Here is a 25859-nt window from a genome sequence, read left to right on the forward strand (position 1 = left end):
CATCACCACCATCCACCTCCGGAAAACTCTTCTCATCTTGTTAAAATGAAGCTTCCCATCTCCTCCTTCCTGCAGCTTGGGTAACCACCATTCTATTGATATTTTCTGTATTTATACCTCATTTAAGTAGAATCATATATTTGTCCTTTAGTGACCGGCTTATTTCTCTTAGCATGACGCCCTCAAAGTACATCCATGTTGTAGCATGTGTGTGAACTTCTTTCCTTTTTAAAGCTGAGTAATATTCCATCGTATGGATAAACCGCAATTGATCTACTCATCCATCAACGGACACTTCGGCTGCTGCCCCCTTCTGGCTATTGTGAATGATGCTGCTCTGAAGTGGGGTGTACAAACATCTCTTCGAGTCCTGAAATGCAACGTGTATTCTTCAAACTTAAGTTTCCTAAATGAAATGTAACCAAGCTGACCGATTTCTGATTTTACGCCGGGATATCCGATTCCTTCTTGCGACCAAGTTTTCTGTTTGGATCTTTATTGACGTTAGAACGTCTTCCTAGAGCTTACTTGTGCCAAGACCTGCCGGAGACGGTCCCAATCTTATCCCTGAAGAAAAGCTGTACCATCGTCCTTCCTTGTTGAAATAGCCTGAGTACTTCTCAAGAAATTGAGAAAAAATGCAGTTCTAATGCGGAAGGGAGAACATAATTATCCAATTAATCCTCATCAAAGCTAAGAATACAAGTAAAAGACAAAGGAAACAACTCCACTCATCCCCAACACAAGCATATATCCCACCTCCGGTTAGTTACCTTGGAAACCTGAAATGGCATCAAATCATCTCCACAAAATGATGCTCCCCATCAGATCATCTCCAATTCATTCAGCACTTAAAGTGCCTTTTCTATACTGCGGGAGGCGGGAGGGTTTCGGCTTCGTGTTAGATCCTCAGGGACGTGTTGCCAATATAATATACACTGTGTGTGACAGTGACCAGCACAGCTGGGTATCATGTAGGTCAGCAATGGGCAATCTTTTGTGTTTGGTGCGTCAAAATTCGCCAAAAAAAAACGAGCATAACTTGGGTGGTGTGTCACTTCGAGAAAAACAGCCTAACCAGAAGTCCCAGAACTAGACTCTCTGTGCCGGAGTTCCGTTGTTTTGGCCTACAGACCTCCGGCACAGAATGTCTACACTACAGCAAATGTTTTATCCTCGGCTACTGCACCTGGCCGTGCAGGATCCGAGGATGAAACGTCCTTTTCGGCATGCGGCCCCATACTTCTCTGGTATGCAGCTGCATGCGGCCGCATGCCATCGAAATGGCTACGCGTGTCAGTGCTGACACGTGTGTTATAGGTTCGCGATCACAGGTGCAGGTGAAGGGTAGGAGAGGAGCCAGGGAGAACAGGAGCCAGATCGCAGAGTACAGACTTCATCAAGTATCGACGGGGCTCACGAGAGCTTTGGTCACAGAACATGGTCCACGCCACAACAACTGACCGAGCGTGTCCTCCGTTCCTGGCCCTGTGCTGTGTGATGCACATCTATGCATTCCTGTAATCCTCACAACCACCTGGGCAGTGTCACTGCCGTCCCCACTCCACACTTGGACAAACGAAGGCAATGGAAAGGTCAGGCGACTTGCCCAAGGGCACACAGCTAGTAAGTAACGGATCTGGGGTTCACACTCGGGCGTTCCGGCTTCAGAGCCTGCATTCCTGCGCAGGCCTGCTCACTCCGGTTCTGAAGAGGCAGACGCAAAGACGTCACACTGATTTCATCAGAGCACCATGTTTCCTGCTTGCACGGGGGATGTGCGAGGTGTGATTCAGCCCTCACACCTCCCAGTAGCCCATGCACCCCCACAATAAACACGTGGCACCAGCCAATCGGGGGACAGGGCCCCGCCAGACACCCCTGAGCTGGGTGGGTGGCACCCCCAGGCACAGCAAAGTTGCGCTGGCCCGACTGTCCTTAGCCCCGACCCAGGGCGGTCCTTTTTCCTAGTATTTGGGCAAAACGGCGTTTCAGAAGACCAGGCTGATGTCCGCACAGACTGACGAGAGTTCGCAGACCCAGCAGGTTAGTGTCTGCAGGTACCAAGCTGGAGGCTGAGGCCCCGGGCTCAGGGCTAGCTCTCAACACATCACCCACTCTCTGCAGTCTCAGCTTCTTCCCCGGGAGTGAGACCCTCACGGGCTGTCCTCTGTATTCAAATGAAGTGACCACTCGTGTTTCTGTGGCTCATGAGACCCTGTGCCCCCATCTGCCCTCAGCCCGAGTCCTCTCCAACTTATGCTCCTAGTCCCCAAATGGACTCCAGCCCAAACAGCCTCCTGGCTATTTCCCAGGTCAACCAAGCCTCCTGTGGCCTTGAGGCCTGAGTGCTGGCCATCCCCACGGCGTCTGCACGCCCCACGCACCCCCCACCTCCTTCACATGGAGGCTCACACATCGCTTTCTCAGGGAAGCCCTCAGCTGCCCCACCCCAACAGCACTGGCAGGGCGGGTGTGTGTGGGTGGGTGAGGGGGCTCTATTTCTTCCCTGTGGCCGCTCTAACACCTTCTAGGTGGGGCTCCTGAAGTGTGGTCTGAGGTTCAATGTCAATGTCAGCAGCATCCCCTGGAGCTTGTTAGAGATGCAGCATTTCAGGTCCCACTGAGTCACAATCCACATTTTCATTCACAAAGTGCCCCAGGGGATTTATGCACAATCAACTGAGAGGAGTTCCGTTCTAGCCATTATATACTGCTTATTTATTACTTGTGTTTCCTCCCCACCCTGCTGTAAGCTCCCCTGCCATGGCCCCAGACTACAAAGCTATGGACAAACGCACAAACTGAAAGCAGTCAAGGTCAGGACAATGCAGAGTAGAACCTCCGATGGGCTTGCCTGGGGGCTAACCACAACTCACCCGGGGGCAGGTGAGCCCACCAAGGTGCCAGACGCGGCCCTGGGTTTCTCACAGGCAGATCCTTAAGGCCAAGTTCACTGGCAGAGGCACAGAAAGCCAAGAGGGGATGATGCAGTTCAGCGTCTCCTTGTGACTGTGGGTGACTGCGGTCCTCGTGCCCCTCCCCTGCCCCGGGCCAGCCATGAGGGAAGCTTGTGAGAGGACTGTGGTAGATGCGGACAGGACACGTGGAGCTGAAGCCATGGTCCCCTAGCAGGGGACAGCTGCCTCGGGGAACCCAGCACCCAGACCACACCCCAGCTGCACTGGGTCAGGCCCTCTATCTTGGGAGTTCCCTGGGCTTCCTGAAGATGACAGTTCTCTCTCTGACCACACTGCCCGAGTGGAAGCTACTGATTAAGTGACCAGATAGAAGAGAACACGAGCAATAGCAAGCAGAAAGGGGACACAAATGGATCAGACAGGAAAACATGCTCAACCTCGCTCACGAATGAAACAGAAATTAGAATTCCACTGAGGTACTAGGACTCCCCCTCCAGACTGGCAAACTCAACAAGTCTGGTCAGGCCGGGGCCACCGTGGGGGTGTCTCGTTCCTGGCTCTTGGGACAGAGATTGTCAGCGGCTACAAACTTCCTGGAGGGGCATTTAGAACCGTCTGTCAAAATCACAAATTCACATGCTCAGCAATTCTAGCTTCCGGACTTTATCACAACCCTGTTTTCTGCCCTCTGGTTTCAGCAATCTCCATGTCGGCTCAGTGGGGGCCAGTTAGACGTAGCCCTGCGGTAGGACAGAATACTATGCAGACTAGAGAGCGAAAGAAAAATATTCATTTACTAATGAACCGGGCTGGCCTTCTATAGCAGGAAAGGTACCAGACAACGTGTATGCTACGCTTCTTACTCCAAACTACATGTGTCGTCACACAGGCCCAGGCACTATGCACAGACAGACATGCAAAACCTGGTGCAAAACCTGGTGCAAAGCCTGGTGCAACGCCTGGTGCAAAGCCTGGTGCAAAGACCTGGGAAAGGGCTGCCTCTGGGGAGGGGATCTGGGCAGGTGTGGGACAGAGCGGGAAGCGGATTGGGAAGGTGTGGGACAGAGCAGGGAGGGGATCTGGGCAGGTGTGGGACAGAGGGGGAAGGGGATTGGGCAGGTGTGGGACAGAGGGGGGAGGGGATTGGGCAGGTGTGGGACAGAGGGGGGAGGGGATCTGGGCAGGTGTGGGACAGAGGGGGGAGGGGATCTGGGCAAGTGTGGGACAGAGGGGGAAGGGGATTGGGCAGGTGTGGGACAGAGGGGGGAGGGGATTGGGCAGGTGTGGGACAGAGGGGGGGAGGGGATTGGGCAGGTGTGGGACAGAGCGGGGAGGGGATTGGGCAGGTGTGGGACAGAGCGGGGAGGGGATTGGGCAGGTGTGGGACAGAGGGGAAGGGGATTGGGCAGGTGTGGGACAGAGGGGGGAGGGGATCTGGGCAGGTGTGGGACAGAGGGGGGAGGGGATCTGGGCAGGTGTGGGACAGAGGGGGGAGGGGATTGGGCAGGTGTGGGACAGAGGGGGGAGGGGATTGGGCAGGTGTGGGACAGAGGGGGGAGGGGACTGGGCAGGTGTGGGACAGAGGGGGGAGGGGATTGGGCAGGTGTGGGACAGAGGGGGGAGGGGATTGGGCAGGTGTGGGACAGAGCAGGGAGGGGATTGGGCAGGTGTGGGACAGAGGGGGGAGGGGATTGGGCAGGTGTGGGACAGAGCGGGGAGGGGATTGGGCAGGTGTGGGACAGAGGGGGAGGGGATTGGGCAGGTGTGGGACAGAGGGGGAGGGGATCTGGGCAGGCGTGGGACAGAGGGGGAGGGGATCTGGGCAGGTGTGGGACAGAGGGGGTAGGGGAGAGGTTTGTTGTGTCATCTGTTGTCCTTTCTGAATTTTGAATCATATGAATCTATTACTCAAAGAGTACATTTTATTTTTAAACCTCCTGAAATGGATTTAATATTGGGAGTCATCTGAAAAGCAGCCCTAGGACATTCTCACCAGAAGGTGGGCATTCCCAAACTCTCCAGAATCATTCTCATGATAGGGAGAACTCGAGAGTTAGAAAGTTAGCTTTAGCAATAGTAGCTTTTAGTCATAATCAATAGGATTAATGATTTATGTAAGTAAAGGCTTTGTTCCAGGAGCTGGACACAGGAATGGGCCTACGTGACTTCATGAGGCTGCGAGCCATCCACCTCTGTGCCCCAGGCCCGGGCGCTCCGCAGGCAAGATGGTTATCTAAGCCCTGTGCTCCAAGGACGGAATGCTTCTGACAAGGATGCTGATGAAGACGTCCTGGTCGGCAGATGAAGAAACGCTAGAAGAATCCCTGGACTGCAACTTTTACCTCTTTAGCTTCTCCTTAGATTCTTAGTCCCTTATCTACCCCTTCCTTCCCCTTATAAGACAAGGTTGGCGGGGCACGGTGTTAAGATGGTGTTTGGGTACAGAACCCCATCTTCTCAGAGCGCCGGCCACCTGAATGAAGCACCCATAAAGATTCAACCCTTGTCGCTACTTATCCATCCGCGTGGTGATAGGCACGAGTATCTCTCCGGTCTTACTCGGACAATGGGACTGTTTCTGGCTCAACATGTGTGCCCCCCCCATTCAGAGGGTACAATCTAATAGGGTGGCATCAGGAGGCGGGACCTGGGGGAGGGAATGAGGTCATGAAAGTGGAGTCCTCACAGATGGGACTGGTGTCTTTATAAAAGGGACGCCCGAGAGCTGTCCTGTCCTCCTCCTGCCACATGCGGACACAACGAGAAGTCGGCAGTCTGCACCCTGGAAGAGGACCCTCACCAGAACCCACCCACGCTGGCACGTGACCTCAAACCTCCAGCCTCCAGGACCGCGAGTTTCTAACTAAACTGCTGCTGTCTGTGGCACTCTGGTACAGTCGTCCAAACGGACTGACTTCCACAGATGGCTGATGGTCCTTCCGAAGTGTAGATTTCATTTCTAACTTAGCAGGCAACCTCAAGTCCTTCCTCAAGTGTTCTTAAGAAGGCGCCTTGTTCTCAGCCCCCAGTAAACCCCTTGCAACTCTAACTCATTCTGATGCAGCGGGAACGGGCCTCAGACCTCAGCCGTACCCTCCTCTGTGGGCCGCTGGAGAAACAGGGCCCAGGGGATGAATATCGGGACTAATCCCGGGCTTCCAGCATCCTTAAGCTCCTAGCGACCACAAATGTTTTTTTAAAGGGTGGGGGACACCTACTAAACCGGCCCAGTTCAGGGACATGGCGGGCCTTACAACCTCAGAGACCAAGTCACCAGATAAGACAGTCTGAACATATAAGTCTCTAACTAAAAAATGGGTTCCAGCAGGTAGTTCAGTCCCAGGCCTGTAGCCTCCCTGACAAAGGTCAGTCTTTACCTCACGGGAGCCTGTCTACTGTCTTTGTGTGCGTCTGGGACAGCACACCTGTGACATGTCAGGGCGGTCTTCTTTTCCAGAGCCCTCCGGGCACAAGTGCCAGCACCAGGGCAGGGGACCGCAGAACCCCACGGCTACCTTGCTGCCCGCACGCCACCTCTGTGTGACCCGGGTGCTCCCTGTTAACTGTCCTGTACCCACCGATGCAAAAGCAGCACGTGTCCACCCGCTTTACTTGTTATCAAATCTCAGAGACTTCCCTGCTGTTCTTTCTCCCGCCCCCTTCACCGGCCACCCACGGAGATTTCATGGAACCCTCTTCAGGGCTCCTCCTCCTGTCATTCCAGTGTGTAAAATAAACTGCCACGCTCCGGGGCATTTTCTCAATCCGTTAAGATTTTGCTTCCTGGCAACTGTCGTCAGTTTGACTCAAGTAAAACTCATCATTCTCTACAGGCTCGGACATTTCTTATGCCGACAGCCTCAGCTCCTCCTCAGCAAAATGAGAATGCCGCACCTCTGACACCCACCTTCTAAACCAGAATCTGTGCCAATGGCAACGCGAAGCCTTAGAAGGAGGGAGGCCTCCATCTCAGTCCAAATGGGATCCCCTGGCCTGAAAGGTCCTGCTCAGTGACGTCCCTGCAACTTCACGGCCTCATCTCCCACCTCCTTGTCCTGTGACTCCGCTCCAATCACTCCAGACGCATCTGTGTTGCTGTGACATGCCACACTCCTCCCTGCCTCAGGGCCTCTCTGCCTGTCATTCATCTCTGCATCTCTTCCCACCTAAGTAGCTTCTACCTGCCTGGTGTGTCTCAAGCTAAACATCCCAGATTTGGGGTGGCTTGCTCTTTTTTAATTTTTTTTTTTTTTGTATTTTTCTGAAGCTGGAAACGGGGAGGCAGTCAGACAGACTCCCACATGCGCCTGACCGGGATCCACCCGGCACGCCCACCAGGGGGCGATGCTCTGCCCCTCCGGGGCGTCGCTCTGTTGCGACCAGAGCCACTCTAGCGCCTGGGGCAGAGGCCAAGGAGCCATCCCCAGCACCTGGGCCATCTCTGCTCCAATGGAGCCTTGGCTGCGGGAGGGGAAGAGAGAGACAGAGAGGAAGGAGAGGGGGAGGGGTGGAGAAGCAGATGGGCGCTTCTCCTGTGTGCCCTGGCCGGGAATCAAACCCGGGACTTCTGCACGCCAGGCCGACACTCTACCACTGAGCCAACCGGCCAGGGCTCTTTTTTAATTTTTTTTAATTTTATTTTTCTGAAGTGAGAAGGGGGAGGCAGAAAGACAGACTCCCGCATGCTCACGACCAGGATCCACACGGCACGCCCACCAGGGGGTGATGCTCTGCCCATCTGGGGCATTGTTCCCTTGCAACCAGAGCCATTCTAGCGCCTGAGGTGGAGGCCATGGAGCCATCCTCAGCGCCCAGGCCAACTTTGCTCCAATGGAGCCTTGGCTGTGGGAGGGGTAGGGAGAGATAGATAGGAAGGGGGAAGGGTAGAGAAGCAGATGGGCATTTCTCCTGGGTGCCCTGGCCAGGACTAGAACCCAGGACTTCCACACGCTGGGCCGACATTCTACCACTGAGCCAGTCAGCCAGCCAGGGCTTTCTCTTGCTAGATCAAAACTCCATTATAGACTCTGCTGCCTCTTGAACTTGTTTATATTTCACTGTTTGATCCTCGTTCAAGGTCACCAGTCCCTGGCAGACTTTCCAGTTCTCCCTGACGGTCAGGACTCTTGTCCACTGTCACCTGCAATGGTGCTGACTGAACAGCAGCTCAAACCTGAGCTTCCTGCCTCTTCTGTTAATCCCAACACTTGTCATCCTGACTCCCATCACTCCAACCAAAACTAAGCCGCTTACTTCCCTGTAAGAGAAGCAGCACTGAAGGATGATTCTGATGGGCACAGGCTTCTCCTGCCAGGAGAAAACATGGAGCGGCACTTTCTTCCTCCCGTAACAAAAGCAGCTAACGTTTACTGAGCCTTCACAGCTGCCCTCGGTGGGTTCCATAACCCCCATTTCACGGACAGGGAAACAGCGGTTAAAAGCAGAAAAAGCCCAGGGTCCCACAGCACTTTTAGGATGCCGATAATTTACTCCGAGCTTTCGGTACAAACAGTACGGGGTGGGGTATGGGGTGCAGGGTGTGCGGGGTGTGGGATGTGTGGGGGAGGGGTGTGGGAGTGTGCATGGGTGGGTGGGTGTGGTTGTGTGTGTGTGTGTGAAAGGGGTGTGGGGGTGACTGTGGGGAGGGGGGCTGTGTGTTTTTTCAACTAAACTCCAGGGGAGGTCAGTTGCCGTGATCCAGAATTCCCTCTCCAGACGTGATAAGTTAACATGATGACTGGCCAAACTCCAAAGTTTTCAGCTGCCTCCATTTCCCATCAACATCCGGGACCCCACTAATCTGCATAACAAGCTGGGTTTACCTGTAACCTAGTGACCTGGTAATCGGTATGTTGCGTGTCAGACATGGACAGTCACTGATGAAAGCAGTGGCCTTTGAGACATTGTGGACAGGCTGAGATGGCACAGAGGCCCTCCCCCTCCCCACAGGGTCCCGAGTCTGGCCAGTGGTTTGGGTGGGTTTCGGTGCCTGATCCCGACTGTAAGGTTAACTGCATCCTGACGCTTGAGTATTATTGTTTCTACCTTGAGTCAATCCTTCCTGCAAGTTGTGCTCAGGCTACTGGAAAGGACAGCATGTTGGGACTACATCTATCTTACTGAAGGTGGTAGAATTTGACCGGTGGCTTGCTCTCTTTATAACCTGGTGGCTGGCAAGGGTGCCGAGGGGCAGCTGGTTCCCACCCACCACTGTTAGTAGCTCCCCCCAAAACCTAACTGCATGTGATCAAACAAGTGGACATCATTTGGTTGCATTGTATCCACACTTTCTAGATAGAGGCTTTCATAGGGTCCAGTATACTCAAAAGCCTGCAACTGTTGTTTACAAATGCCTCATTCTGAGCTTTGGTCAAATGCCCTCCAGGCTGCATGGTGACAGTCTGCCCCATGGGACCAGGGCAGCAGCACATCCTCAAACCCACAAGAACTGCCTCTCAGGGGGACAATCAATTACACAGCTCCTTTATCCATAATTCAGAAAGGAGACCTTCTGCTATGGGCAACAAAACTCTCAGCCACAGAGAGTATCTGAAAAAAGAAAAAGTGATCATTAAAATGACTGAACCAGTGTGCTGGTATGCCACCCGATTTGAAAGCGACACAATTCGATAAAAGCTTGGGTTTTTAAATGCCCTGCAGCAACATGAGGGGCCCTGCGCTGGTCCTGTGGCCGGACTCTATCAATATCCATATCCTGGTTCCGATGCTGGACTCGAGTTTCTCAAAATATTTTCATTAGGGTAAAAACAAGAGAACGGGTACACAAAATCTCCCCGTACTGCTTCTCACAACTGAGTATAATTCTACAATGTTCACAACATAAAAAGTTCAATTAAAAAAAAATACAACTAAAAATGAATATGCCTTGTACATTCTAGAAACATCTTGTAATTGCTTTGATTACGTATTTAGGGCACTGAACATCTGGGGGGAGCAAGCTGGAATTCACAGCCATCCTTCCGTCAGCCTCCTCCCCGGGAGCTGGGGGGCAGCCCTAGTCGTTCTCTTTAGTGTGTGATGCTGTGTTTCACGCGCCCCCAGCGGCCCCGCGGCAGGATCTGCTGACTCCGCGTGCTGCTGACTCCAGATCACAAGCCAGGGCGGCAGCTAGATGTCCAGCAAAGTCTGGCTTCCCTCCTGTGACGGTCTCAGTAATGACGCCCCCACAGTCACAGGAGCCCGGCTCCACCCCTTGGTAGCCCCGGGCTCCAACAAGCCTTCCCCACAGGAGGCCCTTAGAACACTCTGTTTCAAAAGGATTTTCCCCACACACACGTCAGAAGACGAGGCAAGGAAAACACGTGGACATGCTGATCCTGTTTCAGATCTCAAGATGAAACGTTGCCTTGGTGTGAATCTAGAGGAAAAAACCTAAACCGAAAACGGAGATGGACCGCGTGAAACTAATTACTGCGCGGTCTCCATCTCGGCTGGTGCGCAACACGGGTTCAGAGGAAGGCGCCCCCACGGACTGGGAATCGGGAAACGACCTAGAGCGGGAGTGGGCAAGCTGCAGCCAGTTCCTAGAGGTGACCGGAACGCAGCCCCACGTGTTCCTTTGAAAGATTCAGCCCACAGTGGCGGGGGTGGGGGTGGGGGTGGGGGTGGGGGTGGGGGCGGGGGCAGGGCAGGCGGTGGGGGTGGGGTGGGGGCAGGGGGTGGGGGTGGGGGCGGGGTGGGGATGGGGTGGGGGTAAGGGTGGGGGTGGGGTGGGGGTAAGGGTGGGCGTGGGGGCGGGGGCGGGGAGGTGGCGTTCAGCAGCTGCCACAGACGCTGGCCATCAAAACCTAAAATAAAAATATTTGCTATCTGGCGCTTTACAGAAAGAGTTTGCTGACCCCTGTCTTAGAGCAATAATCACGGCAAAGATGCTACTGACGGTGTTCAAATGCCAGGCCCCGTGCCAAGTGCTTTTAACCCCGTAGCTCATCCAACCCGCACAACAAACCTGCAAAGCTAGGGTGCTCTGTCTCATAAATGAGGAAACTGAGGCCCAAGGAGGTTCAAACCTGCCCAAAGTCACAAACCTCGTGAATGGAGAAGCCAGGATCCAAACTCCAGGGCATCTGATGCCGAGTGCCTGGCTCCTTCCAACACCTGTCTTACTTCCTGAGCAAGTCCTTCCCCGCCCTGGGCCTGCGGCCTCCCCTGTGAGGGTGTCAGGATTGCAAGAGAAGCTCTGACATCCCAACTACTCCTTTGGCAATGAGGAGAAAAACTCTTTCCCCATCAAATTCAGGATATGGGGCGATGCCCAAATGCCCTGAAATTATTTTCTTCCCCAAATACTTCCAGAAAAGGTTTGATGTCAGAGTGAAAAGCTGAAAGCCAGTGTGGAAAAGTAACAGTAAAGAGGGAATGAATAATAATAATTATTATTTTTTAATGAGCATAAAATACTTTTGAGCTTCCTGGCAGCCAAAGCAATAGGAGAAAATGTGAACAATGAGACTCTCGCTACCTAATGCGATGAATCATCATCTCTGCTATTTTACCCTATAGCTTCAATGTTCCTGACTCTGCCTTCTGCCATTAGTGTGGTCTTATGCCACAAAGAGGCATCATGGGATCCCAGTACCTCTGGCTGGCTCCTTGAAAGCTCTGACACATCCCAGCACAAAGCAGGTAGAATGAGCCCAGGGTGGGACACTAAATGGCATTAAGAATGAATCACATGGATCCTGGCTAGTTGGCTCAGTGGTAGAGCTTGGGCCCAGTGTGTGGAAGTCCCAGGTTCAATTCCCAGCCAGGGCACAGGAGAAGTGACCATCTACTTCTCCACCACTCCCCTCCCCCTTTTTCTCTGTCTCTCCCCCTCCTACCATCCTGCAGCCATGGCTCATTCAAGCAAGTTGGCCCCAGACACTAAGGATGGCACCATGGCCTAGCCTCAGGTGCCAAAATAGCTTGGTTGCCAAGCAATGGAGCAATGGCCCTAGATGGGCAAAGCACCGCCCTATAAGGGGCTTGCTGGGTGGATCCAGTCAGGGCGCATATGGGAGTCTGTCTCTCAACCTCTGCTCTCACTTAATTAAAAAAAGGAAAGAATGAATCACATCAAGGCCCATCCCCACTGGCTGAGGGTCATGTCTTAATTCCCCAGGAGGAAGAAATCAGAGATTAAGATCAGAGCCGACTGAAGAACCTGAACGTGTTTTTTTAGTAAGAATATAATCAATTATAAAATATTCTTATTTTTTAAGACCTTTACAAAGGTTAAAAAAAATATGCCCAGCTGCATAAATGAACCACACTGGTAGTGGGCACAGCAAAGAAGTAGCTTAGTAGGACCCTGCCTCCTGAGATCATCCTCACCCTAGAATCACCACACCCTGTACCCCCACCCTGCCCCAGGCCCATGTCACAGGGGCAATGATCATGGGTCTTGCATACAGGCTCCCAAGTCTCCCTGCAGAACCTTCCAGAACAAGAGAGGCCACACCCCCATCCAACCCAGCTCAGTGGTTTTTCACTGTGGCTGCACATCTGACTCCCCGGGAGAGCTGGAATGACCACTGCAGCCTGGCCCACGCCCAGGGGTGCCGCCCAGTGAGTCCAGGGCACAGCCCGCGGGGTCGGTCCTTCTCCCCAGGTGACTCTCGTGGGTGGGCAGAGTGGAGAACCGCAGCCTTCGCTCAAACGCCAGTGCGCGGCTGTCGTGACCACCCTTCCCTTTCCTATCCACCCCTGCAAGCGGCCAGGGCTACAACATAAACAACACCTCGACTATAAGGCCCATTTAATTTTTTAAAGTAGATGAATGGTTACAGTAACGATCCCTTACTCCCTACGACCTCAGCTTTCGGCCTCGCATCTTTTACTGGAGAGACACTTCCATCCTGGCCCTCAGATCACTCCCTCCCAAAGCTCCGAACAATTCCTGTTCGCCAGACGCCACCCGCGTGCAGAGGCGGAGGACACACGACCTCACGTATTCCCCACAAACCATCCTGCGAGGTGGGAAGACTACCCTGATTTTACAGATGGAAAAACGGAGGCTCCAAAGACAACGCAGGGTTTAAGAACATCAGACCTTCGCGTTCCCGCTCTATTCTCTACCCCATTTGCTCTAAAACCTGAACTCGTAATAGGAGCAGAAAGCATCCGTTTCCTTAAAAAGAAGTGAAGCTATTTCGAAGAGCTCGCTCTGAACCAGCCTCCCTGCTGCTCCAGACACAGCCTCCGGTGTCCTCGGGGCGGAACGCGGTCCCCGCAGTCCCCTTCCTCCGGCACGGCCACCCTCGCCGTATTCACGTCCTGTCCACTCACAGGCCTTCCCGAACACCCTATTTTAGGTCCCCAGACCCATCCTGGTCACTGTCCAATTCATTTTTCATGATATTCATCCCCTGACATTATACACCTACTTATTTCCAAATTCACTTTCTGCCTCCTGCACAAAGCGAAGCCCACAGGGCGGGGCCTTTCCGCTCCCTGCGGCAGCCCGGCGCCCGGCCCTGGCACCTAGCAGATGCTCAGTAAGCACGCCCCACCCCAGTGGCCCTTAGGATGTGTCCAATCCTGTTCTAGGTGCCGTACTTATGTTGCTAACACGCTGGATGCTCACTAAGACAAGCGGCCTCAGGCTTGTCACCAGCATCCTGAGGCGCAGAAGGGTTAATGAGGTAACACCCCTAAAGCCACTGCTAGTGAGCGGCAGAGCTAGGATTCAAACCCAAGCAGACCAGCTCCCGCGTCTGCACTCTCAGCCACTCTGTGGAATGAAAGATGAATGATGAATGAATGAGTGATGCTCTTACACCGATCAATGAGTGGGGTGGGGCAGCCCAAACCCCCACATCTCTCGTGGGGCCTCCCCGATTTCTGCTCTGAGCACAATGTACCCTGGCTGGATCCATCCCCCAGGCGTTCCCTGTCTCCTCGGTCAGAGGCCCCATCACACCTTTGGTTCACCCTGTTTGCACAACAGTTTGTGCAGCAACGGAATTTTAGGAAGCTCCAAAGTCAGGAAGAAATTTGAAGTGCACCCAACGCCTGGCACGTCCCCCAGACACCTTGTCTTCACACAGCAAAAGGAAGCGCTTTGGAAACGGGCAGTGCTCAGACACTTGGCGAGCTGGCACAGGTGGTGCACGTGAGGTCAGCCTGGTCCTCCCTGCTTGTGGAGGGTCCCGCAGGACAAAGGTTCCGCCCTGGCAAGAGCCTGACCCGGGCGCCCCTTTCTCTCCCTCACCTGCAGGCGGCTGCCACGTCCTATGATCTGACCACAGCTCCGTCCCTGAAAGCGGACTCTCTCCACTTCACCGCTGCTGCCCTTCTGTCCCTGTGCGCGGACCCCTCCACGTCTCAGAACCAGTTCCATCCTCCACCCTGAGGCCAGAGCCACCTTCCCAAAGCACATCCCTCATCACGGCCATCCTTGTCCCAAAAGCCTCCCCCAGCTGCCAGTAGGAAAGCCACACTCAAGCCTGCTGTCATCTGACTCAGGACGAGCCCTTCCTCAGGCTCCCCTCACTTAATCCTGCACGTGAACAAGCCACACGCTCTGCAGCTGGCGCTGTGGCCGTTAGCTTCCTCCAGCCACCTGTTCGTCAGGTGCAGGAACAAGCCACCCCAAAACAGTGGCGTACAACACACTTGTTCCTTACTCTCATCATGTACTGTCAGTTACGGGTGGCTTCTCCTGTCTCCCTGCTCCAGAAGCCGAGCAGAAAGACAGGGACAAGAACCAGAGCAGGCATAAACACATGCTAGCTTTTTTTTTCTTTTCACTCTTAAAAAATTTTTATTTAGAAAATTTAAATTTGGCCCTGGCTGGTTGGCTCAGCGGCAGAGTGTCAGCCTGGTATGTGGAAGCCCTGGGTTCGATTACTGGTCAGGGCACACAGAGGAAGCACCCATCTGCTTCTCCACCCCTTCCTCTTCTCTCTCTCTCTCTTCTCCTCCCACAGCCATGGCTCGGTTGGAGCAAGTGGCACCTGGCTCTGAGGATGGCTCCATGGCCTTGCCTCAGGTGCTAAAATAGCTCTGTTGCTGAGTAATGGAGCAACAGCCCAAGATGGATAGAGTATTCACCCCATACGGGGTTTACTGGGTGGATCCCGGTCAGGGCACATGTGGAAGTCTGTCTCTTGCCTCCCCACTTCTCACTTAAGAAAATTATTCTTTTAATTAAAAAAAAAGGAAAATTAAATTTAATGGGGTGACCTTGATTAATAAGAGTACACAGATTGCAGGTAAACATTTCTACAGCATTTGAAGCATTATGTTGTATGCCTATCACCCAAGGTCAAATCATTTTCCATCACGGTATATTTGTCCCTCTTTACTCCCCTCCCTCTGGTAACCACTTCACTTTTATCTGTGTCTATGAGTGTCAGTGTACCAGTTTACATTGCCACCAGGAATGAATGAGGGTTTTTTTTTCCTCTAGAACCTCTTCGACATTTGTTATTACCTGTCTTGTTGATCATAGCCAATTGAACAGGTGTGAGGTGGTATCTCATTGTAGTTTTGATCTGCATTTCTAGTGTTTAATGCTTCTGCTCACAGCATAAGTCATGTCTGCTCCCATGTTACTGGCCAAAGCAAGTCTCATGTCCAGTCCAATGTCAAGGGACAGAATACACTAAAATGCAAGTCAAATTCTCCACCTCACTAGGAAGGTCTGGAGGTAAGTAAATGCAAAACAATAACACAAGCTATCACAGAAAGTCCTGCCTCAGGGCCCAAGTCCTTGTGATTCTGTCCAGTAGTGTCAAAGGTAGCCTATACCCTCACCAATTCCTCCAGGAAGGCCCCCAAGGAAAAACCCCTCATTTCTATGAGCCCTGACATGTTCCATCTGCCTCTGAAGGTATGCAGATCGAAATGTCCCTCTGCTCACGAGAGTATTTCAGTTACTGGCATTTCACGGCTCACTTCCCTGTCAGATTATAAAGTAGGATCCTTCAAAGTCGAGTTGGTCCTCCTGCCTGTGGGATTCTGCACATGGCGGGAAGTCAGGCGACCTTTACTTAGTGAGTGAATGAGTTTATAGAGTAGAGAGCTGGATTTGCATGTGGCTTTCGAGATTTTTTTTTTTTTTTTTTTGGCAGAAACAGAGTTGCTTTTCTCATCACGCCCTGCTAACATCTGGATTCAGATGTCTCTTTCTCTCATGCACTGTACACGAGGGTGAGCATTGGTTTCATTCATCCACACTTGGCAAAGCATTGCCCACATCAGAGGCTCTCGAATTGCTTGGATAAATGAACAAACAAGTAAATAAATGAGAGTGGAGAGGCTGGGCGGCCTCCCACCCCGGAAGCGGTAGGGGAGCTATGGGTCTATGGGTGGAGAATCCAGCCAGTCTGTGAGGCGGGAGGGGGGGAGCTGGCCACGACGGGGGGGGGGGGGGGAGCTGGCCACGACGGGGGGGGGGAGCTGGCCACGACGGGGGGGGGGAGCTGGCCACGACGGGGGGGGGGCTGGCCACGACGGGGGGGGGGGGGAGCTGGCCACGACAAACCTGGCTTCGAGGATTAGCTCTACTCGAAGTCACGATTATTCAACCAAATGGAGAGTGACGGTGAACTTGGTAAGTCTGCAGACTGCTTCTCACTCTGTCTGCCAACTACCAGAAAGAGACGACAGGGTGCTACAATTAAAGACACGAGCTGTGGCCGAACGAGAACTCCCAACATGTGATCACAGAAAAGAGGCAAACTGAAGAGATGAGCCCTAGCAAACCTCACCAAGCCCACCATGACCCCAGGATCAAGCACTCTGGGAAGTCAGAGGCTTTGCTTGGAATAAAAACAGACTTTTGGCTTGTTTTCCTGGGCCCACGCTATGCTCTCAAAAATAATAATCAAAGTGCCTTGAAGTCTTTCTTCCACATGATTACGCATCAAACCGAAGTGAGAGCAGGCAGTCACGACTTCCAGACCCTGGAAATTGAAGAGGGACAGCAGACCACTGAGCGGCGGCTCCCGGGGTCAAGTCCTGCCCAGGCAAAACCCTGGCTCGGGGAGAGGCGGCACTCGCTGGCCCAGGCCATCTGGCCGATAGCATGAAGGCCAGGAGCTCCACCTCTCCATCAAGCGACAAGGAGGACCAGTGGTGACCTTCCCGAATAAGAAATATTTGAATGTGGTGCTCTTACCAACCCCTGGAAACAAAAACTGTCCTCAGAGTCAGGCTGCTTCATTCAGCCTGCACTAAGCCTCACCCCCACACACACGGCGGAGCAGGTCTGAATGTGGGCACCAAACGGCATCCGTGGTGGTCTGGGGTGGGCGCAGCCTGCCTCCTGACCACCTTCCCTCCTTGAGGACAGGATCTTCGCCGGCCTCCCCAGCAGAGGTGGACGTAGCCACACTGGTCAGTACGGGCTGGATTAATGGAAAGCCAAGGCCAAAGGGCTGCCAACCACAGGTCGACCCCCGCTCTTGGGTAGGTACCCTTGCGCCCTGTGGGTCACGGCAGGAACGCCAGGGCAGAAGCCTGATCGGGGAGGTGGAGGCTCACAGAGGGGCTGCAGATGGCCTCAGGCCCCACCCCGGCCCTGCACCACCGCTGGGTCAATCTCTGCAGGTCTCCGGCCCTGGCTGGGAGCTCTCACACCTCCGCCCAGGTCCTGACCTCAGAGATTCTGACTTCATCAGTCCAGGGAGGGGCCAGGGCATGGGTATTTTTTTGTAAAGCTCCCTGGGTAGGTCTAAAGCACAGCCAGGGCTGAACACCTCAGCTGCAGGCCCGAGAGTCCCACCCGTCCTGTACCACACGGCATTCCAGAGAGTGGGTTGGACTGTTGATCGTTTCTCCGTCCCTACATCCGCCCCAAATATTTGGGAAATATTAGGTATAAAAATGTTTAGAGCTCAGACATGTGCACGCTCATGTTTACAGCATACATTATCCACCATAGATAAAAGGTGGAAACAAGTGTCGATTGAAGGATGGACGGAGAAACAAAGCATGGTCCATCCACACAGTGAAGTATTACTCCGCCTTCAAAGGGAAGGGGATCTTGGCACAGGCCACAACATGGCTGCACCTTGAGGACACTACGCTTAGTGCACTAAACCCGTCACGAACGGACAAGTATGGGATGACTCCACTTACACGAGGGACCTAGAGCAGTCACATAAACACAGACAGACAGACAGACAGACAGGAGAACGGTGATTGCCAGGGGCTGGGGGAGGAGGGAATGGGAAATCATTGTTTAAGGAGTATGGAGTTTCACTTGGACAAGATGAAAAGAACTCTGGAGACGGAGGTTGGTGGCGGTTGCCCAACAGTGTGAAAGTCACTCACGCTGCTGGACTACGTGGCATTTAGTCTTTAAATGGCTGAAACAGCAAATGTTGTTATGTTTATTGTACCACAATAAAATGAGTATGGAGCATAAGCGTTCCTTCGCCTTTACTGCAGACTATCGCAAAACCTTGACCATGCTCTTGTGGCTCCCTCTGTGTCCACTAGAGGCAGACTTTCACATGTCCCCAACTCCCTTGACCCCGGAAACTTTCCCGGGCAGGAGAGGGGCAGACCGCCCTGCGGGCAGTGCCCCCGGAATAAGCCGGGGAGCGCTGGGATGTGCTCTAAGCACAAGCTTCCTCTCAGCGGGCTCTGGCTCCGAACGGTCCCCGCACTACACAAGGCGGCCGGCTGACAGGCACCATCTCACCGCATTCCGCCAAGACTCCTGCCAGGTTAAGCCCTATGACTCCCATTTCTCTGATGAGGAAAACTGAGGCTCAAAGAGGCCAAGGAATTTGCCGAAGGCCACACAGCTCATTGGCAGGGCTGGGACCTACACCCTGGTCAGGCCAACTCTACACTCTCACTTCTCAAAGTGTGGACATCATCAGGAGCCGGTCAGAAACGCAGAGCCTCGAGCCGGAGCCCCGCCTGCCCCCCCGGCCCCGCATCTGTACTGAACAAGGTCCCAGGAGATCCCGGGCACAGTGAAGGTGGAGAGGCACGACCCTGAGCTCTAACCCATGCTGCCTTCTTCCAGGACCTCCCCGGTCTCTCCTGAGTTCACTGCGCGAAGCTCAGCGCGCACATGGCCTGCAAATTAGACACCAGCCCCCTCCCCTTTTTTCATCCTTCCTCCTAATGCCAAAGCCCGCAAGTCACTTAGCTACTCGTCACACTACACTACACTGGGATTTTCGCCAGCTAAGGCAGAACAAGCACGGTTTAAATCATCAAAGGGATCTGAAAGCAATTCTTTCAAGGGCTTGCTTGCCTCCTCCGAGGCCCACGAAGAATTACCCAGAAATCAGAGAAAAGGCACAACAGCCAGCTCGTCCACCACACTGCCAGCTGGGTCCTCTCTCCTATAAAGCCTCCAGTGTGCTGCCCAAGCACACAGAGATATCCCAGGTGACGACTGTCCCTCCGCTTTCCTGCAGAGGCTGTCTGAGAAGCCGGCGTCTCTCTAAGAGGCACGCAGGGGACGGGGACCCGCCCCACAGCCCTCTGCCTCCCTGGTCGGAGGGCAGCCCAGGTGCAGTCTCAAGAACCAGGTGCGTCAGTGCAAACCCGTCCCCTGGGCCTCTCCCACACACAGCCCCTCCCACAGAGGCTGAGCTAATAAGCCAGAGCGATTTAGCGCCTCTAATCTTTGCTTAGAAGTCCCTCTATCTACTCCATTAATCGCCTTTATCGACACTCCCGTGGTCCTCCGGGGAGTTTCCGCCTCTTTCTAGACTGGGTTTCTCCGGGCCTCAGCGTGGCCCTGCCATGCAGGGACGCCCACTCTGGCTCTCGTCCATGTCTTGTGAATTGTATGTTGCCTTCCCCAAGTGGTGCTTCGGCCACGCCCTGGGGCCAGGCAAGGTCAGCAGCTGTCTCAAGGCAGCTCGTTCAGCAGGGGTTGCATATAGCGCGACAGTGGCCACCCGTCCCCCGACGTTCATTCCCGAATAAGGTAAGACACAAAGGCCACCAGGCCACACAGGGCAGCTGGGCTGCTGCCACCTTGCCCGGTGCCCATGTGACGACATAAATCCTCTCTCGGGAAGAGGACCCAGCTATCCCCTTGCACGCTCATCAGGGGGTTCAGAGACACAGAAGGGAACCCAGGACGAGGCTCTGGGCGCTGGCTGTTTCCAGGGAAAGGGCCACCGAGCCTTCCTTTTGTGTGCGCGCACAAGGCTCCACATTTCCTAACTCGTCCCTATGGGTTTGGTTAAATGCCTGTGTGTTGCTTATAACAAAAGCCCTGCATTGGGGCCTCTGCAAAATCCTGCTGATATAAAAAGCATAATAAAGGAGGTACCCCAACATGCCAGGCAAAGTGCAGAAGAAACACCAACATGCCAGGCAAAGTGCGGACGGAGCGTGAGGGTCGTGGTGATCCATGCTCCCCCCTCTCAGAGGCCATAAACAGCATCTCTGTATTCCCTTCAGCTCCCCGCCCAGCAGGTGCCCACAGGCCTCCTGTGTGGGTGGACAGGTAAGCAGTTCCTGGAGAGGTGAGAGGAATCTTTCCTAGTCGCAGAATCCTATATGAGCCAGGCGGAGACCCAGCCCCTGGGGTGGTGCGCCCGGCGTGTGGCATGATGCAGCCACAGAGCCCACCACGCCCACCCGAGGACCCCAACCGAAGGCCCTGGTCTGGCCAGGCTCTCCCTTTCCACCCAGTGTCTGCAGTCGCCACATCCTCTGCCAGGAATGCCACACGCACCCCATCTGGCCAGCAAATGCCCACTTGCGTCAAAGCACAGCTCAAATGCTGTGTGCTTCACGATGCCTCCCTGCTGCGCTGAGCTGTGGTGTGTCATTCCAGGTCACCCACAGGGATGCTAAGTCCACCGTGTGCACTAAGCTGCAGGCTCGCTGGCAACAGGGCTCTCTCCCCTAGTCCCAGCATGCCCCCAGTGCCCCACCCACGCATGCCCAGTGACTATCTGTCGGACGTGTTCTTTGGAGTAGGAAATGTAGGATAGAAGCCAACCTCTGTGCTTGGAGCGGGGCTCTTCTTGGACAAAGGTCCCACAGAGGGGTCCCTACAGGAAGGAGTGCTTGCTGTGCCCCCATCTTGGATAAGTGTGGCGCCATGGACAATTTACCTGCACCTGTGACCAGAGCTGAAACACCCCCTCTCCGCGCGCACGCCACAGCTGCCAAGCTCCGCGGACTCTGCTCTCAACCTTCCCCTCCACGTCGCGCACAGGTCTACCGTTTTGCCTACATCGATAGCCCCCAACTGTACTGTCTTCATTTTATTTTTCTTGCCTTATAAAGTTTATGCTAAAAACCTTTACGTAGCTCAAGTGAAGTTTTCCCCACGTCGCCAGCGGTCACCTTCCTAAAACACAGAGCAGCTCAGCAGCCACCAGCGGCCCCCACCATGTATAGGGTAGGGCCCAAAACCCTCTTGGTGTTGAAGACTCCTGCCAACGCACTCAATACAGGATGACCCACCAGCTGGACCCGCCCACCCCCTCATGCCCCAAGCTTACCCAGCAGCTGGCGGACCCTTCATCTTCCTCCTCCAAAGAGCACAGGCTCTGGGGCTGGGCTGACCAAGTTCAAATCCCTGCTCTGCCGATTCCCAGCTAGGAGAACTGGGGCGAGTTGTTGAAGCTCTCTGTGCCTTACTCACATTCTGTGTCGATGGGTATAACAAGAGTAATACTACCACCGCCCCTCACAGGACTGTCACAGGCTCAGCGAGGGAGTAGAAGGGCTACCCCTAAGTGTCTACTCCATCATTATCCTTCAAAAGTCACACAGGTCCCTCCTCAGCGCCCCCTTTGATGCGATGCTGATATTTAGGACTTCTCTGTCCTCTTCTGTATTGCCACCAGGATTACAGCACGTCACACTCCTCCTGGTATTACAGGTTTGTTTTACAGATTTTGATCCTCCTGGCTAAAATAGGAGCTTCTCGGAGCCAGGGTCCACGTCTAGGTCCATCTGAATCTCCCTACGGGCCCAGCAGACAAGGTGGCTCAGTCAACCTTCATTCAGAAACCAAATAATAAACCCCAAAACAGCTTCCTACCTGAGCGCAGAAAAACAGCTCCCAAGAGGCTTCCTAACTAGGGCCGTTTGTTTATACATGTGGTTATTTTAATAAACACATTAACTGAAGCACAGGACTCTAGCAGCTGGTGTGGGGTCAGCTTAGCTAAACGGTTGGTTCCCCTGAACTTGGCACGTATGATGGAATCAAAAGTCATTTATAACGTGAAATGAGATGAACTGGTGGTGAGGTCCTAGGAGCCGGAGTTTGGAAAGATAGTCTAAATGATCTTCACCTTTCTATTCTCGCCAGAAAACACCACACAGGCCCTTTGCTGTACACAGGCCAGGCACAATGCTTTTGCCAAATCCCATCTGTGGTTTTATGATCAATTCTGAAAAGCCCCAAATAGACGATTTTCTCCATTTCACGAGGGAAGCGTGTTCTTCAAAGGGTTAAGCATCTACTACGGCTATGCCAACAACATTGATGATATTTGCATAGGACTTTGCACTTAATCCTTAAAGGCCTGAAAGATAAACAGCATCATCATCATGCTCATTTCACAGGCAGGGGGAAAAAAAAGGCTCTGACAACCAAAGGGTCGTGTGCAAAAATCCCAGAGACTGGTCAGGGCCAGAACACCAACTCCGGTCTCCAGATTCCAGATCTCGCCCAACAGCAGAAAGACCAGAGTTGGAAAAAACACACGCACTCCCGTTCTCTCTCTCTCTCCAGCCTGCATGCTCTAGGTCTCAGCATCAGTTCGGCAAAATGTCAACAGCTTCTTGTTCTCAAAGAATTGATAACAAGCAAACATAAGCCCCGACTGTCCCTTTTACGTTGGCCTCAAAATAAAGGCAGTCCTGCACTGAACAACATTCATCCTCCATCCTTCACCCAGAGGCCAGTTGCAAAAACTTATCCTGTAAGTTCTAGTTCAAGTCACTAGATGATCTCTCGGAGATCATTTCAGCAGCAGCAACCCGCCGGGCACTTGCTCTGTGCCTGGCCCTCTTGTAAGCACTTTACACAGACTAACACATTTCGTGCTCACAACCCCACGAGGAAGGGACCGTATGGGCGCCTGCACACACCTGTGCACGCACACGCATGCAGCGCTGTTTGGGCTCCATCAGTGAACTAAAGCGGACCCTGCCCTCCGCTGATGTTAGAAGGTAAAGGTCAAGTAACTAGTTCAAGGCCAAGTAACTAGTAAGCGCAGAGGCAGGACTAGAACCCAGGCAGTTTGGCTCCAGGGTCCATGTTCTTAACCCTCGAAGGCCTTAACCCTTAATTCCGCCTGGCTGGGTGCCCTGATCGTATCCCAAGGCATCAACAGGCTAGTATGGACTGATGGGGACAGAGCAACTGCTCTCACGGGGCACAGCGCCCTGATGGGCAGAACACAGGAAACTGCACCCACTCACCATTTGCTGCTAGCTAAGTTTATGCCGGACTCCGGCCTCAGCCTCAGAGCGAAGGATGCCGGGACACAGCTCCGCCCTCCAGGAGCTGACCGGCTACTGGGGAAAGGCAGCCGCCCAGACCAATCACCAGGCACAGCGCCCCCTGCAAATTGGGGGTAACTGCCCAGACCGTGGCTTAGCAGGGCCGCTGTGAACCAGTTTGCCAACTTCATCCTGGGTCAGCACCCCTCCCCCATTTTCCAGCCCCTGCCCCCTTCTGCTTTAAAGAAAAAAGGCAACAAAAACAACAAAGTAACCTGATTCAGCCATACCTCTGGTTGAGCACTGACTCCACGCTAAATCCCCAAAGCCTAATTACGCACTACTGTGCATGGTGATCGCAGAAGGTGTTTGTTCTTGCTCCCCTTGGGCGGCCAATGAGCAGGAGGCAGTGGTTGCTAGTAAGCACTGCTGCAGGTAGGGAGACAGGGCCAGGATTTCTTAGGGAGCACGTTCAAACACATGCTGCTGCTTAGCCCTCCTCTGCCCCTGCCCACCCTTCGAGGCCCGGCTCAGATGTCACCTCCTCCAGGGAGCTGCCGGGGAGGCACCCTTGCCCCGAACCACCACGCTCTTGTCTTCATTGTAGCGATTTTCAACCTTCTTCATCCCACGGCACACATCAACTAATTACTAAAATTATTTGGCACATCAAAAAATCTAGTTTTTGCCAATCTGACAAAAAAAAAAAAGGTATAAGTTTGATTCATTCACACCAGATGGCTCTTGTCATTTTGGTTATCGTCATTTTATTATTTAATAATCTAAGGGAAAAGAGGTCAGTGCTCCTGACTAAAGAGTCAGGTGTTGTACGTTTTAAAAACTCTTGGGGCACGACGGGTGAAAATCGCTGCCCCAGAGGTCTCTGCCCCAGGCAGCGCCAGCTGTTACTTGAGCCCTCGCCTGGGTGCCCGGTTCCACCATGCACTCCATGAAGGCAGGGACTTGGGTCCCTTCCAGCTTCAGCGCCTAGCACGGTGTGGGTGTGCAGACACTCAAGGCAGCATGTTGCATTTCATTTCTCGTGCAGGCACCTAGAGACCCAGGGCTGGAGCCTGCCCTGAGCTGAGTCAGCATGCAGAGCCACGGGCGGGAGGCTGGGTGCTTGTGCTGTGCCGTCTGCAAGGGACAACACCCTGGGCCCAGAGCTCCCTCGATCCTCGGCCACAGGGGCCGTTCTGTTCTGTTCTCTTCCCAAGGGGCACAGCCAGCGCCCTTTCAGGAAAAACTGTACATTCTTCTGACACCTTTTTTTTTTTTTTCCTTTTTCTTTTTTAGCAAAATGCTATGCTCCAATGGCCTCTTCCACAGTGCTTAATAAAATAAAATCTCTTTCAAGCATTTGACATTTCTGTTGAGTTGAAAGGCTGGATCTCTCCAACCCAAGGCAACACATGGCAATGCTTAATCATTTCCACTTTTAACGCAGGGAGGAGCACTCCTCCGAGTTCAAGAGGAGGCCGAGTGGGGGACTTCTGGTTGCGCAAGGCCCGCGGCGCGTCAAGAGCGGGGGATCTGGGAGTCAGGGGTAGCAGATGGCCGGTAAGGAGGAGGGACCGCTAGCAGATGGCCCTGAGAGTTTGGATATGAGGGGGAAAAATAACTTTTGATTGCAAACAAATCAGTATTAGAAACATACCAGGATGCAGGCCCACACAGATGTTTGCTGCTGCACGAGACAGACAAGTCCCCACTTCTCAGAGGGAAACCCGGACAGTGATGGAGGCTGGAAGATGCAGGGGACATCCTCGTTTCTAATTTGTCTTTTCCATCCCATTTCTTATTAATTATGGGTAAGGATATAGGCTCACATTCAAATTAAAAGGATCCCCAGGGAGTTTGGGGGGGACAGTGATACTATTCTGTATGATATTGGAACAGCAGATACATGTTATCACACGTCTATCAAAACTCATAGGATGTACAATGCAAACAGTGAATCCTGATGTGCACAACGGACTTTAGTTAATAATAATGTATCACTATTGGGTCATCATCTGTAACAGCTGTACTACACTAACAAGGTGTTAAGGACAGAGGGATCTGGGGTTGGGGGAGTAATATAGGAATTTCCTGCTCAGTTTTTCTGTAAACCTAAGACTGCTCTAAAAAAAGTCTGTTAATTAAAAATTTAAAAAATTCACACATACCCACACCTGCCTCTGATTCTTGCTGGTGACCTTGGACTAGTTACTTAATTTCTTTGGTTTTCTTTTCCTTGCCTGCAAAATGAGGACCCTAATAGCATCTACCTAAAGACTTGTTAGTGAGAAGTGAATTTGTGGAAAGCACTTACAACAGCCCCGATGCACATAGTACATTAGTGTTAGCCACGATCACCACCATGGCGCTGGGTGCACTCGGCACACCTGCAATACTTCCGCTCACCAGGTGGGGCAGGTCTCACGGCAGACCTCTGGGGCAGGTAGGAACTGCTGTTATGCTCACTTCATGAAAGAGAGAACCTGAAGCTTAGAGGGATCATGACCTTGCTCAAGGTCACCCACACATCTAGTA

The 25859-nt window shown here is 53.2% G+C and overlaps 1 protein-coding gene across 2 annotated transcripts in view; it reads right to left on the reverse strand.

The window, feature by feature from the left end:
• SLC24A4 (solute carrier family 24 member 4) overlaps nt 1–25859 on the reverse strand; it is a 151996-nt gene that overhangs the window by 116370 nt on the left and 9767 nt on the right. The window lies entirely within an intron of this gene.

Source organism: Saccopteryx leptura, chromosome 6 (genome assembly GCF_036850995.1).
Source record: "Saccopteryx leptura isolate mSacLep1 chromosome 6, mSacLep1_pri_phased_curated, whole genome shotgun sequence".
Lineage (NCBI taxonomy): Eukaryota > Metazoa > Chordata > Mammalia > Chiroptera > Emballonuridae > Saccopteryx > Saccopteryx leptura.